Raw genomic sequence first — 9,730 nt, forward strand, 5'->3', positions numbered from 1 at the left:
AGCAACGGGGCAGGGGAGCAAGCACAAGCAACGAGTGGGCAGGACAGCAAGCACAAGCAACGAGGGGGTCAGGACAGCAAGCACAAGCAACGAGGGGGGCAAGACAGCAAGCACAAGCAACGGGGCAGGGGAGCAAGCACAAGCAACGAGGGGGGACAGCAAGCACGAGCAACGAGGGGGAGGACAACAAGCACGAGCAACGAGGGGGGCAGGACAGCAAGCACGAGCAACAAGGGGGGCAGGACAGCAAGCACAAGCAATGAGTGGGGCCGGACAGCAAGCATGAGCAACGGGGGCAGGACAGCAAGCACAAGCAACGAGGGGGGACAGGGGAGCGAGGACGAGCAACGAGGGGGCAGGACAGCAAGCACGAGCAACGAGGGGGGGCAGGACAGCAAGCGTTGAGCAACGGGGCAGAGGAGCAAGTACAAGCAATGAGTGGGTGGGACAGCAAGCACAAGCAACGAGGGGGGGCAGCACAGCAAGCACAAGCAACGAGTGGGGGCAGCAGAGCAAGCACAAGCAACAAGGGGGGCAGGACAGCAAGCACAAGCAACGAGGGAGGGGCAGGGGAGTAAGCACAAGCAACGAGGGGGGGCAGGACAGCAAGCACCAGCAACGGGGGCAGGGCAGCAAGCACAAGCAACGAAGGGGGAGGACAGCAATCACGAGCAACGAGGGGGGGCAGGACAGCAAGCACGAGCAACAGGGGGCAAGGAGCAAGCACAAGCAACGGCAGGACAGCAAGGGGGGGGCAGGACAGCGAGCACAAGCAACAGGGGGTAGGGGAGCAAGCACAAGCAACGAGGTGGGGGGACAGCAAGCACGAGCAAAAAGGGGGGGCAGGACAGGAAGGGGGCAGGACAGTGAGCAGAAGCAACCCTTGTTCACCCTTGTTCTATGGTGCAGGCGCAGAAGAAGAGAGAAACATCTCCATTTGTAGATATGGCCCTGACATGCACTTCGACGCATTGCAGCGCAGTAAGTTTGGTTGCTGCATTTTGTGACATATTCGTGAATCTGTTTCATAGTCTTTTGCTAACGTGACTTCACACAACAAGGCCCCTCAACTTCTACCTGAATGACTAGCTTGAGCTATAGAGGAACAAATAAAACAAACGCCTAGTGCACATCCTCACGTCAGCAGGCCACCACGAAGCCTGTTCACTCCACACTTCTGGCAAACTGAGCTGAAAGTGCAGCTGTTCCTGCTCCACTATATAAAATAATAATAATACAAAAAAAACATAAAACGAGTTCTCGAGGGAGGTGCCTAGCTAAATGACAGCTTCACGGCTGAACGAATTAAAGAAAAGGGGGCCGCTGAGGAGGCCGATTACCTTGTTGTTGCAGGGGATGGCGATGTCAACGTAGCGCAGGTGCGAATCCGTGTTGCACAGGGCGATGGTGGGGATGTTGATGTAGGAGGCCTCGGTGAACGGCTGGTGGTCAGCTCGTGGGTCAGTCACAACCAGGAGCCTCGGTTCTCGGAAAGCTGCCTGGATCTGGTTGGTGAAGGTTCCAGGGGTGAAGCGGCCAGCAATGGGGTTAGCGCCGCAAGACGATACAAACTTAAGGACAGCACGCTACTAGAAGAGACTAGTATTAGACCAGCTGTTCAGCATGGGATATGATAAAGAATATAGCATAGAAGACTAAACAGGGGTGACCCAAAACCGAATGGTGATTGCAGAATATGTGTAAAAAAGGAAAAAAGGTGTTTCCAAATCACAGCTCTGGAGCAGTGCGTAAAGGTGCAGTGTAAGATGGGACAGAGGTCACTATCAAACCCCAGTCATCGAGCAGAGCTCTGATGGTGTTAGTGAAAACCTTGCCAGGATACTGTAGCACACGTCCGACACCCAGAGTTCACCAACTCCCAAAGGAGCCTAAGCACTGAGCTTTAAAAGTGTGCATGAGCCCCAAAATAACCCTTCCAACAACAGATTTTCGATAACGACCCAGCTTATGGCATTTTGTCCCTGCAGTACACATCACAATATGGCAACCCAACCTCTTCAAGACAACTTTTACTTCTGTAGAGTCAGCAAACCTCACTCCTCGCAAACACTGGCCGCAGAAGGGCTACATTTGTTGACTATTACATATCACGTGCCAGTCCAGTCCATACCTGCCCAGTGTTTCTGGACGAAATGATGCACACGTCCACTGGGTTTTCAATGGCGACTATGGCACGGGCAGCCAGCAGCATCTTCTCCCAGGTGCGTTTTAAGTTTGTGATGTAAATTCCTACACAGTTTCTGTTTACATTTTTTGTTTACTTCTTGTACAGGGATCTCTTAATTAGGTTCTGATGGGAACTCGCATTCCTGTGGTTTTTGCAGATGGGGGAAAAATGTGATAACAGCTCCCATCCTGCCATGCTGGCTCCACATCTATTTCAGAAACTAAGAATTAGCTAAAGTCATTGCTGACAATCATGCAAGTAAAATGATTAGACACAAAAAGTAGACTTTAAGCCAACTGGAAGGCCTAAGGAGAACTAAGAGGCTTGTCCAGCTGTGAATGGTCCTGGCTCAATTCTGGGACCACTTGGGAGGGTCTGGCCCACCAGAACGAGGCCTTGCTTGCATTAAGAAACAGTGCATATATATACATCTGAGGAAGGTCGTCGGGCCGAAATGCATTATGCACACGCTGGCATTCAGTAAAGGTGTTTCAACGAATCCCCTGTGTGGCCTCTCTCTGTTCCTTTTGGAGTGGATTGTCTTGGATGTTATCGCGCCAGTCAGAGGCGCGCGTGAGAGGAACCGTTACATCAAAGAGGCTGGAGTTTTACTGACAACCGGCTGCTCGCAGCTACAGACTTTTCAAGGTATTGAATTACCTCCGGCCCATCTCGTGACACACGCCTACACCCTGAACTTTTGCGTGCAGCAGCCTGTCACTGACAGGGAGACGAGGACACTGTGCCGGAGTCTCGAGGTTCAGTCGGCAAACATGCCACGAATTGGTAACGAAGATGGGGACCGGAGGAAGACCGTCGAGGAGTGAGGGCTGCAACTCGATATTGGACACTGCGCATATTTCCAGTAATCAAATCCACCCACTGAGGGGGCTTGAATAATTCAGCTTCTGCCAATCCACACTTACCCGGTTGATGCATTCTGGGTGCTGCAGTTGTGAGAGAGCTGCAGAGGGCAGGGCTTCTGGACAGTTGAAATGTGCGGGTGGAGTCACACGCAGCCCAACCAGCAGCATCTGAGGAAGGCCGTCGGGCCGAAATGCATTATGCACACGCTGGCATTCAGTAAAGGTGTTCCAACGAATCCCCTGTGTGGCCTCTCTCTGTTCCTTTTGGAGTGGATTGTCTTGGATGTTATCGCGCCAGTCAGAGGCGCGCGTGAGAGGAACCGTTACATCAAAGAGGCTGGAGTTTTACTGACAACCGGCTGCTCGCAGCTACAGACTTTTCAAGGTATTGAATTACCTCCGGCCCATCTCGTGACACACGCCTACACCCTGAACTTTTGCGTGCAGCAGCCTGTCACTGACAGGGAGACGAGGACACTGTGCCAGAGTCTCGAGGTTCAGTCGGCAAACATGCCACGAGTTGGTAACGAAGATGGGGACCGGAGGAAGACCGGCGAGGAGTGAGGGCTGCAACTCGATATTGGACACTGCGCATATTTCCAGTAATCAAATCCACCCACTGAGGGGGCTTGAATAATTCAGCTTCTGCCGATCCACACTTACCCGGTTGATGCATTCTGGGTGCTGCAGTTGTGAGAGAGCTGCAGAGGGCAGGGCTTCTGGACAGTTGAAATGTGCGGGTGGAGTCACACGCAGCCCAACCAGCAGCATCTGAGGAAGGCCGTCGGGCCGAAATGCATTATGCACACGCTGGCATTCAGTAAAGGTGTTCCAACGAATCCCCTGTGTGGCCTCTCTCTGTTCCTTTTGGAGTGGATTGTCTTGGATATATATATATATATATATATATATATATATATATATATATATATATATATATATCAATTCAAAAAATCTCTATTTCGATCCTTGAGATCATAAAAGATATACAAGTAAACAACATTAAATCATTAAATAGATTTTAAAATAGATCCAGCAATTTTAAAATTCGAGAAATCAAAGTTCATGGTTACACAATACATTTTTAGATTAGATTAAGAGCTAATGGATCGTGCCGCGTTAGAGTCCCTTATAATTCTTGCACGTGATCTCCACATTGCCATCAAGAATTTCGCCATTATGAACACAGTTGGGGCTGCAAGGTCAGTTTTGAGCACTCTATAGGCTGGGGCGTAAGTTCGAAAGCCCAAGTTCCTTAAATAGGGGACCAGCCAATAGCTCCTGATTTTGCTATAGGCTTTGCAAAACAAGACCATGTGTAGGTCACTTTCCAGCTTGTAAATGCACGCAGGGCAGTTGCTCGAGTCTAGATTGCCGTTCCAGGTTTTGGTGAAGGACCTCAAAGGGAGAGAGCCGTATCTCCATTGCAGGAAGATCTTCCTTACGTGCACAGGGAACATAGCGTCTAAGACATATTCAGGACTGTAAGAGTCTTTTACTTTGGTAAAACTGTCAGTTAAAGAACCTTCCTGGATTAGACTCAGTTATCTTTGTAGCATAAAGCTATAAAACAATTTGGAGAGTTCTTTCCTCGGGAGCCTTTCGGACATTAGTTCTGGATTACACCATAGCTCAGGAACGCCAAGGGTCGTACACGTGTCCCTGATATACTTGAGCCATGGAATTTTGGACGCTTGAGTTAATCTAAGGAGCTCCTGTAATTCGCTTCTGTAATGGCCCAAATCCTGGCTGCTCCACAACCGCCTCCAATAGGTCAAGGGTTTGAGGCTCAGTTCTTCGGTGATTGGGCGCAGTGCCAAGTCCATTCTCAAGGGGAGTAAGGGGGTACTCAGAGGAAGGGCCGCCAATTGTCTGATAAAATTGTTCTCTGCGACCTGTATAGACTGTAGCGGTGTATGTCCCCATAGCTCAGCCCCATAGGTGATGCCTCCTCGTGCTTGGGCTTTATAAATGTTTATTGCAGGTGCCAGTGGACGAAGGGAGGATTTTTTTGCAATTCTTGTGATAGCACCAGCCCTCTGGATTAGTTTTGTGGTTGCCTTTGTTTTGTGTGGCAACCAGGTTAAATTTTGATTGAGGGTTATGCCTAGGTACTCAATCACTTGAACTCTCTCTAGGGGTGTAGATCCCAAGCGAGGATTTGGGCTATTTTTGGGCTTTTGGCTGAGGATCATGAATTTAGTCTTCGAGGGGTTTATTTCTAATCCCCTTTCATTACAAAACTCCAAAAATCCGTCCAGAGCCCTCTGTAGCCCCATAGGTGTTTTTGACAACAGCAGGGTGTCGTCCGCGAACATAATCGCTGGCACCCTGCTGCTGTTCAGTTGCGGGGCATCAATGTTAGGGATTCTGCACAAGTGCTCTTTCACCCCGTTCGTGAATAGACAGAACAGGGTCGGCGCCAACACACAGCCCTGCCTTACCCCACGTTGGACAGGAAACCTATCTGTCAGCCTACCGCCCTTTCCATATCTTACACGGGCGTAATTGTCTGTGTGTAGCCTAATAAGATTCTGGAGAATGTCTCCAGGGACGCCCATGTCCCCCAGTACCGCCCACAACTTGGCCCGAGGGACCAAGTCGAAGGCGGCACGGAGGTCCACGAAGACAGCATACAGTGACCCCCCTTCTAGAAGTGCTGTCTTCCAGTATAAGATATTTAGTCTGAGTATTTGATCCACTGTTGACACTCCCATCCTAAAACCTGCCTGGAGAGGGCTTAAAATATCAGTTTCCTCCATCCAGCTTTGGAGCCTATCCAGGATTAGTCTCCCAAACAACTTTTGGGTTACATCAATGAGGCTGATTGGGCGATAGTTGGCGGGGAGCAGGGGCGGTCCCTTTTTGTATATCGGGACCACCTCTGCTCCCAGCCAAGTATCCGGAATTTTCATTCCCCCCAGCACTGCATTGTATAAAACCATCAAGTAGGGTGCCCAAATCCCAGGTTCCTGCCTAAAAAGATCACCCGGCACCCCATCCAAACCCGGGGCCTTTCCGGAAGCAAGACCCGTTATAGCCACCTTGACTTCTTTTAAATATATATATATCAAGCAAATTACTGATCTCCACACAGCACCTGCGGGCTCAGAGCGCCGCTGACCCACACCTCCCTCTGCCCCCTGCCTCGTTTCACAAAGTGGGATAACAAACAGGTCCATCGGCCGGCCGCTCCTTCGCATTCTTTTTATCCAGAGATGCTCAGTGTTGCTTCAGCTAAAACCATACACTCAAACACAAAGAGCACTTACAAAATCCACAGATATGGGCTTTGTACGCAGGGTGTATGCTGAAGCGCACAGGCACATATACAAACACACATACAGCTACACATTCTCACTATGCAACAGACATAAAGACCTGCAAAGACAGAGAAACACACAAAGGCGTCAATGCACACAGACCCCTGGTCAGACATAAGCATGTGCCATGGAGACAGCTGGTGCTGTGTGGAAGCAGTGCCTACCCCAGGTTCACCAGGGGTGCAGGAGTGATGCACCATCAACGAAGCTGTGATGTACATTTTGTGGCAGGCACAGATGTGTAGTGGTTGGATCTGAGTGATATCCAAGCGGTCGAAAGCGTCTCACTGTCCAGCATGCGCAACCCATCCAGTTCTGGAATGCGCTTTGCATTTTATGGCTCGTACTATTTCCCCAAAACAAATGCAGGACTAAAAGTACCAGAATGCGAATATAAACGTAACAGGAGCATTTAAACTACTGGGAGCATATTCAGCCTTTGTTGCCCCTGCATTGGAGCGACATGGATGAAAGGGAAAGATCCTGTGTACAGATAGAGCACACAAAAAGCACAAATACAGAGATGCGCATAGTAAACAAAAGAAACTTCTTGAGTACGACTGTCATTTCACAGGCAGTTTTTTTGCATTTTTACATAGCGTCAGTGAGTATCAGGGGGGGGTCCACCCCAGGGGCAGCACGAGTTGGGGGGGGGGTGTTGCGCCCCCCTCCGCAGGAATATCGCCAGCCATGCCTACAAGTCCGATACCACTACCTTTTTGCTGTTAGAAGCGCTGAGTCTCCAACGTTTTCGGATGTTGATAGTATCTGAAGTGTAAATTAATTAAAAGGCGAGTTGTATGTACACTTCTTAAAAGCAAGACAAGAGAATCAGGCCCCTTCATACAACAAGACATCGCTGGGTCCGCAGAGCCCCCGTCCTTTTCAGACTGGGGGTGCGTGTTTTTTCATGATGACGTCACAGATAGAAAGAAACGAAAAAACACGCCCCCAATCCGAAAAAGACGGTGCTTGAACTGAGAGACGGCACTCTCCTCCAATGTCTGGCATCAGTTTAGGAAGCCAACCAATGGAGAAGAGGGGCGGGTTCAAGCCCCACTCTAGGAAACATAAAATCTCAGCTGCGCGAACACTGCTGCGCAGTGTACGACGCTAGGCCAAGCCCTAATAAAATCTCGACTGCGCGAACACTGCTGCGCAGTGTACGACGCTAGGCCGAGCCCTAAAAACATACAGTTATGTAGGTCAAGGGTGGATGGTGGATGGTTAGGGACAATCTCCCCATACGCAAAAAGATGTGATATTAAAAACAACAACAAAAAGGCGCACACAACTTATACTGACAGAGTTTTTCATGGATTGAAATAACTGTTGGCAAAGTAAACCTGTTAACCTGGTGAGATTATCATTGTAATGTGTAATTGTCACTGATTCTGGGAATTACATTCTTCTCCTGAAGCTATCCATCTGTTCTTGGCCAAGTGTAATCGACATAAGAATCACATTTGGCAGGCACACATTAGGACTACTAGGTTCAAGCTGCCAAGGTGGTTCCCTTATGCACAATTGCTGAGTGATGCACAGGCAATTTAACTTGCCATATAGAAACCTCCTTGACAGGAAGATACCCTTTAAGTAGGCTGTATCACTATTGAACCAGAAGAGTGGAACTGCTTAGTGTTTCTTCAGGTCAAATGAGATGAATCTCCAAGCCAGTTTTACACTCACTGAGTGAGCAAGCCTGGATATCAGGAGGCAGGGGGGCCCACTGAAGTTGACCTGGAAGGAGGCGAGATCAAAGCTGAGATATGCTCATGGTCATTTGGATGTGACGTAGAGAAGTCCAGCTATGCGGCTTCATTGCTAAATAGTGTTATTGGAGCATGGCTGGAAGATTGAATAAGGTTCTAGTCGCAAACTTTAAAAAACCTTCCAAGGGGTACAGCAATAATGGGGAAGGGAGCCAGTAAATAGATTAATGCTTTGGCAGTGTGGAATGGGACAAATAGAGTATTTTCCACATGCTCTGTGTACTTGGGGCCCTGCAGCAGTGGTAATAGCGAATCCATTTTCTGAAGGGGCTAAATTAAACTCAAAGATTTTAGCCGAGGAGGTGGAGGGACGTGTACAAGTGAAGCAAAAGAGTAATGGACTTTGGTTTTAGAAGGGTTGAACATATAACATTAAAGAGCTATATAATGCAGATGACAGTGAGGCAGTCAGAGATAAGTGACTGGGCGTAGGGAGAGAAGAGTGAAACTAGACTATTTGCGTGTCATTGGTAGAGGAGAGGCCAAAAGAGAGCATTATATAACCAAAGGAATTGGGGTAAAGAGAGAAAAGGAGTGGGTAAGACTACATTGTTATGTAAAGAAAGAAAATGAGTGGGTTAGACTAAGACTTGGGGAGCAGCCAGTGGTAAGAGGTAAGAAGGGATAGATTACACTCCAACGTCACAGAGAAAGAGCAGTCTGATAGGTTTGATGAGAACTACTTAGAACATAGCCTGTGATGCCAAAGGCACGCAGGGAAGAAAGCAACATGTTGTGAGCCACAGTGTCAAATGCTGCAGCTAGATCAAGCAGATTGAGTATGGATCCTAGATGGGTGTGACCAGTAGAGTATTAATAATTAATAATCTATATAAATAAAAATGTAAATGTTCGTTTGTTCAAAATCGCAAATCTCCGAAAGTTCTTCACCAATTGCTTTGAAATTTTGACACAACGTTGGATTCGAATAGGGGCGTGTTTTTATATACACAACGTTGGATTCCAATACGCGCGTGTCGAATACGTGCGTGATTTTAATTGAAAGCCCGAACAGACACATAAAAAGGTCAATGTTCGTTTGTTCAAAATCTTAAATCTCTGAAAGTTCTTCACCAATTGATTTGAAATTTTGACACAACGTTGGATTTGATTAAGCGCGTGTTTATATATACACAATGTGGGATTAGAATAAGCAAAAACTACAAGGGAGGCATAGAGACAATAGTCTACATATATTAGGATGGACAGTTGGCGTCAGGATGGCAGACCGGGAAATGGGTGGAGGGACGGGGAGGAGTTGGTTCACTTTGCAACATTAAGAAAGGACGCATAGAGACGATAGTCTACATATATTAGGGTGAACAGTTGGTGTCAGGATGGCAGACCGGGAAGTGGGTAGAGGGAGGGGGGAGGAGTTGGTTTACTTTGCAACATTAGCACGTGTTTATATATACACAACGTGACAATAGTCACAAACACATATTGTGTCCCCACAAGCATTGTGAAATTAAACATATTAGAAACGTGCGCTTACTCTTTTCTTTCTCTTCCATTTAACCAGACTGAGCCACAGCAAAGCGTGGCAGGGTACAGCTAGTAACAATAATAATAATAATAATA

General features: G+C 48.1%; 1 non-coding gene across 1 annotated transcript; it reads right to left on the reverse strand.

The window, feature by feature from the left end:
* Positions 1–1,764: 1,764 nt before the first annotated feature.
* Positions 1,765–1,918, reverse strand: LOC147749166 (small nucleolar RNA SNORA62/SNORA6 family). Its single transcript, XR_015300479.1, has one exon. It is a non-coding gene; the product is annotated as a small nucleolar RNA SNORA62/SNORA6 family (small nucleolar RNA).
* Between the last annotated feature and the right edge of the window lie 7,812 nt (positions 1,919–9,730).

This window comes from Lissotriton vulgaris, chromosome 1_1, assembly GCF_964263255.1.
Source record: "Lissotriton vulgaris chromosome 1_1, aLisVul1.2, whole genome shotgun sequence".
Classification (NCBI taxonomy): domain Eukaryota; kingdom Metazoa; phylum Chordata; class Amphibia; order Caudata; family Salamandridae; genus Lissotriton; species Lissotriton vulgaris.